We start from the raw sequence: 6026 nt of genomic DNA on the forward strand, positions 1-6026 counted from the left end.
GTGCGCCTCCGGATGAAGGTTATTCGCTCGGCGCGAAGCCAGCCTCTTCACACGGGCCCGAAAAGGCCGATGTTTTCAAGCTTGCTCTCTCGCCGAGAGACGATGCATCCCAACTGTGTGGGCAGCAGCAGCGCGGCGAGAGAAATCAGAGCGCGTTCACTTACACAACAGGCCGTGGTGCACGCAAACACACACACACACACACACACACAATCAGCCCACCCATATCATTCATAAGCACACTTATGCATGCATTCTCACGTAACCTGCACACACTGCATTTACCATGAAATGCAGCTACCATAAAGAAAAACGTGTCACAATCTGATGAAAACAGACAACAAAAAGCGCACACCATAAACTGAGAGTATCGGCGATGGCCTCCATCTACGCTTTTATGCTTTGACCTATGACCCTGAGCTTTTTGGAATGAACAAGCCATTTCTTTTGCCTGGTGGCATGAGATGAGATTTCTCTACAGTTAATAATCTCCTCCTGGTGTCTAAAATTCACATCATGCGCGCAAAAGCTGATGATCGGTCAATATCTGAAGAATTGTTTAACGAAAGTTGATATTTATGAAAATATGACGTTGACGATGAAAGGTCGTGGACTAGGATGCCTCAGTACGCCTTCTGTAAAAAAGGACCGTTACCTGTTTAACTGTTATGTTGGTCTTTTAAACAAACAGGCAAATTTAATATCATTATAATCAATATTTTCGATATAATGATATACCATTGCCTTTTACTGTGCTTTAGGAGCTGAAACTGGGTGACGTCGATCGGCGTGATAAAGCGGAAGTGACGCGAAGCCCCGGCGTGCTGGCCGAAATAGCTCAGTTGGGAGAGCGTTAGACTGAAGATCTAAAGGTCCCTGGTTCGATCCCGGGTTTCGGCAGCCGGCGACGGGCGTCTACTTTTCTCTCCCCGTGAAACAAACTCGCATTTATTCATTTATAGCCAAATAACCAGCGGTCTGCGCCGTGCATTGTATTATATTGCGTTTGTTAAAATATTTTGTTAATATTACCTATCTAGGGTTAATAATTATTTTTTTTACAATTTCAATATATTGTTTTTGGCACTTATTTAAAAATGAAAGAGAACAGGATACAGATTTTAGACGCACACGTCAATTCTGGCTTTATTTTTTGGCTTTTACTGCTTGCACGACTCCCGGGTCTACCATGAGGGGGCGCCAACGTGCCACGCAGCTCCTACAGACCTCGTTGCTCTTCAGACGTCATGCTGACCAATGGGCCACTTTTCTGGAGGCCTGAGGAACGAGCAGGAACAGGGGGTGAGGGACTTGGCCTTGGCTGGACCGGAGAGGTGGACATTTGCGTCATGGCCATTGAGAGCGCGGTGAATGGCCCACTCACTCGGCCCCTTACCGCGAAGGCCTCATCGGCACATGCACTCCTGCTGAACAGAGACACAAAAGGAGCGGGAATAAAAGCCGAGACCGGAGACGGGCGGCCCAGGGCATAATGTTCCGAGTCGGAGAGCTGGCGGCGAGGTGCCGATGTCCGTAATGGACCCTGTTCTCCTCGGTTTAGGTTGCGGTGCTGCGATTCGGTTGCTTGCCAGTCAGAGGACAATCTGTACTTTCAGTTTCAGAATCCGCCTCGACGCGGCAAACGTCCACTAAACACGCCACTTAATTCATGCGTGTCATCATGCAAGTTCAAATCGAGCGGCTCTTCCATCACGAGTTAAAGGTCGTTGCCTGGCGTTTTGAGTGGAATTTCACCCTCCACGCTGCCCTCTGTACAGTTCGAGCACAAGCCGGGCTGATTCGATAACGGGCCCTGGACCTGCAGCCAATTAATCACCAGTCCGGAGCGGAAGAGACGTTCCCCGCAGGAATGCCGGCACACTTGGCCCGGCCGCCGGCTTGCATAACGCTGACTTACGGCCTCGGTGTGCCCGGCCCCGTGCCACGGCGTCTCCGCCGCTTTATTTACATTTATCCAGGGACAGTCCCCCCCCGGAGACACTCAGGGTTAAGTGTCCTGCTCAGGGACACGATGGTAGTAAGTGGGGTTCGAACCTGGGTCTTCTGGTTCATAGGCGAGTGTGTCACCCGCCAGGCTACTAACACCCATGGTGGCCATGGTAACAGCAGCAGCGGCTCCATCGGCCCAAATCCGGAGGTGGCTGATGGGAAAATGAGCTGATGCCGAGGGCGGGGCTGCTTTTGTGATAAGCCGGCGTGCGGCGTAAAGTGCTTACTCACGCTCACAGGAATACGCCAGGTGGTCTTTTTTTACCGACCAGACCGTTTCGTTATCGCCGTTATTCGGCGCAAATGCCTAAAGGCGGGGTCAAGAGTCAAGGAACAGAATGTGAAGTGTCCCCGGTGGCAGGAGCAGTGAGGAGGCCGCTTTGTCCCCGAAGTGACGCCGGCGAGCACAAAGAGCCCACACAGGCCGGCCGAGCGGCGTCCGCCCCGATGCGGCCGCGATAAGCGCCCTTTCACGCCGCGGCCGGCCCCTGTTTGCGCTGCGTAAACACTTATTGTGCGTCTGCATGATTCAGCGCACAAACGCGGTTATTAGGAGGACTAATGAGCTGTTAATGACAAATCTATTTTTCACCGTGTCCCTCTCCAGCACTTATTCATTATTTAGGAGCGTAACGTGACGCCCTTGGAGCCATATTTGGCCAGAAGTGCCACCTTAACAGGCGGATCGTCTTCCTCACGTTTGTAGCTGCAGACGTAATGGAGGCCCATGGTACCCCGCCGTACCGTTTGGGGCTCCGGGGGGACTGCCGTCCCGGCGAGCTCCTCTTACACCTTCACGCTCCTCCGTCCTTTTAGTCGTGGAGCTGACGCTCCCTGGAACCCGTGACCTGCTTTATTCTCCTCTCTAGTAACATGGAGGAAGCCGAGCGGACCTGGTCCAACCGGCGGCAACATCCGTAATAATTTATCACAAGTTACGGTCTGCGCGGTCAGTCAGTGGATCCCAGGAAGCTGGACGTGGAACGTTCCGGCTTTGACTCGTTGTTTCTTGGTAACTGAGAGTAATGCGCGTTTCACGCTGGCGTTGCGCCGGTTCTCTTGACCCCGGTGACCCTGTTTGTGCTCTTGAGGAATTCGCAACATCTGGTTCTCCTGCCCCCCCCCCCCCCCCCAGTTCTGGGTATCGGCCTGTTACGTAACAGCGCTTCTTAAAGGAGCGCGGCCGATGGCCACCATTATCCGTGGGGCCAACGTGGTGCCGGGGTTCTGGGGCCATTTCCCCAAAACCAGGACGTGTGTGAGGCGTGCGAGACGATCTCCACCGCAGCAGGTCCGCTGGCGTAAGCCGCTGCGTGACCCGACTCGTTTGAAATGCCAGCGCCGGTGGACCTGCGTCAGTGGATTGATTGGTGCTATTTCGGCACCGCGGATCAGGAGAACCGCGCTGGCGCCGGTGTCCCGGGGCCTGGCGCGGTCTCTCTCATCCATGTTGAATGAGCGGGAGTCCAGTTTCCCCGGATGAAGGCCACGCCGGCGACCAGCCACCGCCCCGCGCGTCTCCTTCCGGGCGCGGCGAGGCCACGCCGACTCTTCGCGGCGCGCCATCGAGCGCCCGTTGCCTCCGTCGCGGTTGGGTTCGCGTTACAAGCCTCTGGTTTCAAAGCGAGTCTCACGCCAACTCAGACATGTTTCATTCAGACCGTAACCCGGGATCTTTCCGTGAAATCCTGACGATGGCCCGGTGCGTATGAGGCCTTTGTACGGGTTCCCTGACCTGGTGGTCTCGCCGACTGAGGAACCCTCTCTGTTCCGAGGTGTCATTACGTGTCTCTGGGTACAACTAGTAGCCTAGCGGGTAACACACTCGCCTATGAACCAGAAGACCCAGGTTCGAACCCCACTTACTACCATCGTGTCCCTGAGCAGGACACTTAACACTGAGTGTCTCCAGGGGGGGACTGTCCCTGTCACTACTGACTGTAAGTCGCTCTGGACAAGGGCGTCTGGTAAATGCTGTAAAATGGAGCCCACGGTACGTGTGTGTGAGATTCCACAGACTTTTGGCGGCATTGTGGCATCACTTCACAGCCGGAATCTGATACCTGCGAGCACCAAATCCCACTTTTTCCTACGGCTGCCCTTTTTTTTTTATTCATGTTTGAACGAGTTTAGCCGTACTAGTGCACGGGCGACTCACGCCGATTCACGCTCACTCTGGGGCCGTGACTCCTGGTCATTTTTGGCCACGTGACCCGGGCCTTCATCTTATTTCTCACACCGGTGGAGAATGCCGCCATTATGTCGCGACCAGATGCCGGCGCTGAGCCCAAGTCACGCGGCACGGGGTGACGCCCGGACAGCGACGTCTTCAAGACTAAATCATCAACCACAACGTAATGTTAGGTGGTGAAGGAGAGGATCTCCGGCTGTGAGAACACTTCCTGTCGATCGCTGGTCTCACTTCCACTTCCTGCGATGTGCTGTTCCTGCTTTCGCTTTCGCTGTGTTTTTATAAGAGAAGTGACCGTCACATGTGACTCACAGCAGCACAGCACATGGTTCACACAGTGAAATTTGTCCTCTGCATTTAACCCATCACCCTGAGTGAGCAGTGGGCAGCCATGACAGGCGCCCGGGGAGCAGTGTGTGGGGACCTTCTGATTACGGGGCCGCTTCCTTAACCGCCGGGCCACCGCTCGCGTTCTTCCTTCTTTTCTGTTCTTTCAGCCCTTTTCCCCAGATCAGAGGTTCCTGGAAACCCTCATGTGACCTGCATGTCCCTTCTGTTCCAGCCACCGACACACGCCGTATTCCGGGTCTCTTCTGACCCGGCTCCCTCTGGCCGGCGTCCAGTCGGCTCTCGTCGTCCCCGCTGTCAGCGCCTGGCAATCTTTGATCGCCTGATGTTTGCTCTCGGATTTCGGCTCCACCGTGCGGCCTCTCGGCCTGCTGGGACAGTGGTTGTTGTTGAGTTATGGCCGTTGAGGGCGCCGTGGACTTTGGGAACGCGGGACGAGGGTGAATCTGTGTGTAAGTGTGCAAACACTCGCAGGTTGCCGTGTCCTTATATAGCCCGCAGAGCGGGTCTATTAATACGCACTTTCTAAGCATTGGCCCAATATTTCCAAATTTAGCCCATGACATATTTACACACTCACACACACGCGCGGGCAGACGGAAAAACGAACGGGGTTGCCTCATCTATAGGAGGATCATGTGCGGGGACGCTACGCGGGTGAGACGAGGACAGGCCAACATGAGCCAAAGGGGATTCCGTGCACGTTTCCGCAAACCAGTGACAAGACACACCTGAACCGACGCCGCGCATGCACGCCCGCCCGCATACGTGTGATGCACAGCCATTCAAATTTCATTTGTGGCATACACGGTATGGTCTGCAGTGAGATGCTCTAGCGACTGTTACTGACCACAGCATTGCAAATGTTGCAAGTAAACAATGAAAACCAACATGCAAATATTGCAAACATGACCAAATATTACACTTTTATGTCTTTAACATAAAACCTAAAATATGTGTTACAGGTAGGGCGAAGGTGTGCAAATGGGTATAAAGTATAAAGTGACAAAGTATAACAAGGTAAATGTGCAAGGTAAAAACATTTAAAACTTCAATTAAAAGTTTGTGCAAGGCTTGAGTCCAGGAGTGATTGAGAGTGAATTGAATTACGCAAGTATCCCATAATAAATAAAATAAAAAACCCCCGCTTTCACCGTGTCCGTGTCTAATTAAAGATGATGTGGCATGAAACGTTCTGAACGTATATATTTATTTGCACGTGAAACGTGCCGGTGTATTATGAGATGTGTATGTTGTGTTCTGGCCGGCTCGGAACTGGACGTGCTGGGCTCGCCGCGAAGCGTCTGTTTGTGGGCGGAAAGTGAACTCCGATCCTCTCGCGGTGAAGCTCTTCTCTCATCCATGCCATTACATGTCCCCGTCCCTCGCCGTGGTCCGACGGGCTTATATTTAAACTCGGCCCGCACTTTGGCAGCGGTGGAGGCATTTCTGGCAGTTCCCCCACTTCAGCAATCCT

General features: G+C 53.4%; 1 non-coding gene across 1 annotated transcript; it reads left to right on the forward strand.

Annotated features, from left to right (window-relative positions):
* Nucleotides 1–827: 827 nt before the first annotated feature.
* trnaf-gaa (transfer RNA phenylalanine (anticodon GAA)) lies at nt 828–900 on the forward strand. Its single transcript has one exon. It is a non-coding gene; the product is annotated as a tRNA-Phe (tRNA).
* Nucleotides 901–6026: the final 5126 nt, after the last annotated feature.

The sequence above is a fragment of the Denticeps clupeoides genome, chromosome 12 (genome assembly GCF_900700375.1).
Source record: "Denticeps clupeoides chromosome 12, fDenClu1.1, whole genome shotgun sequence".
NCBI classification, from domain to species: domain Eukaryota; kingdom Metazoa; phylum Chordata; class Actinopteri; order Clupeiformes; family Denticipitidae; genus Denticeps; species Denticeps clupeoides.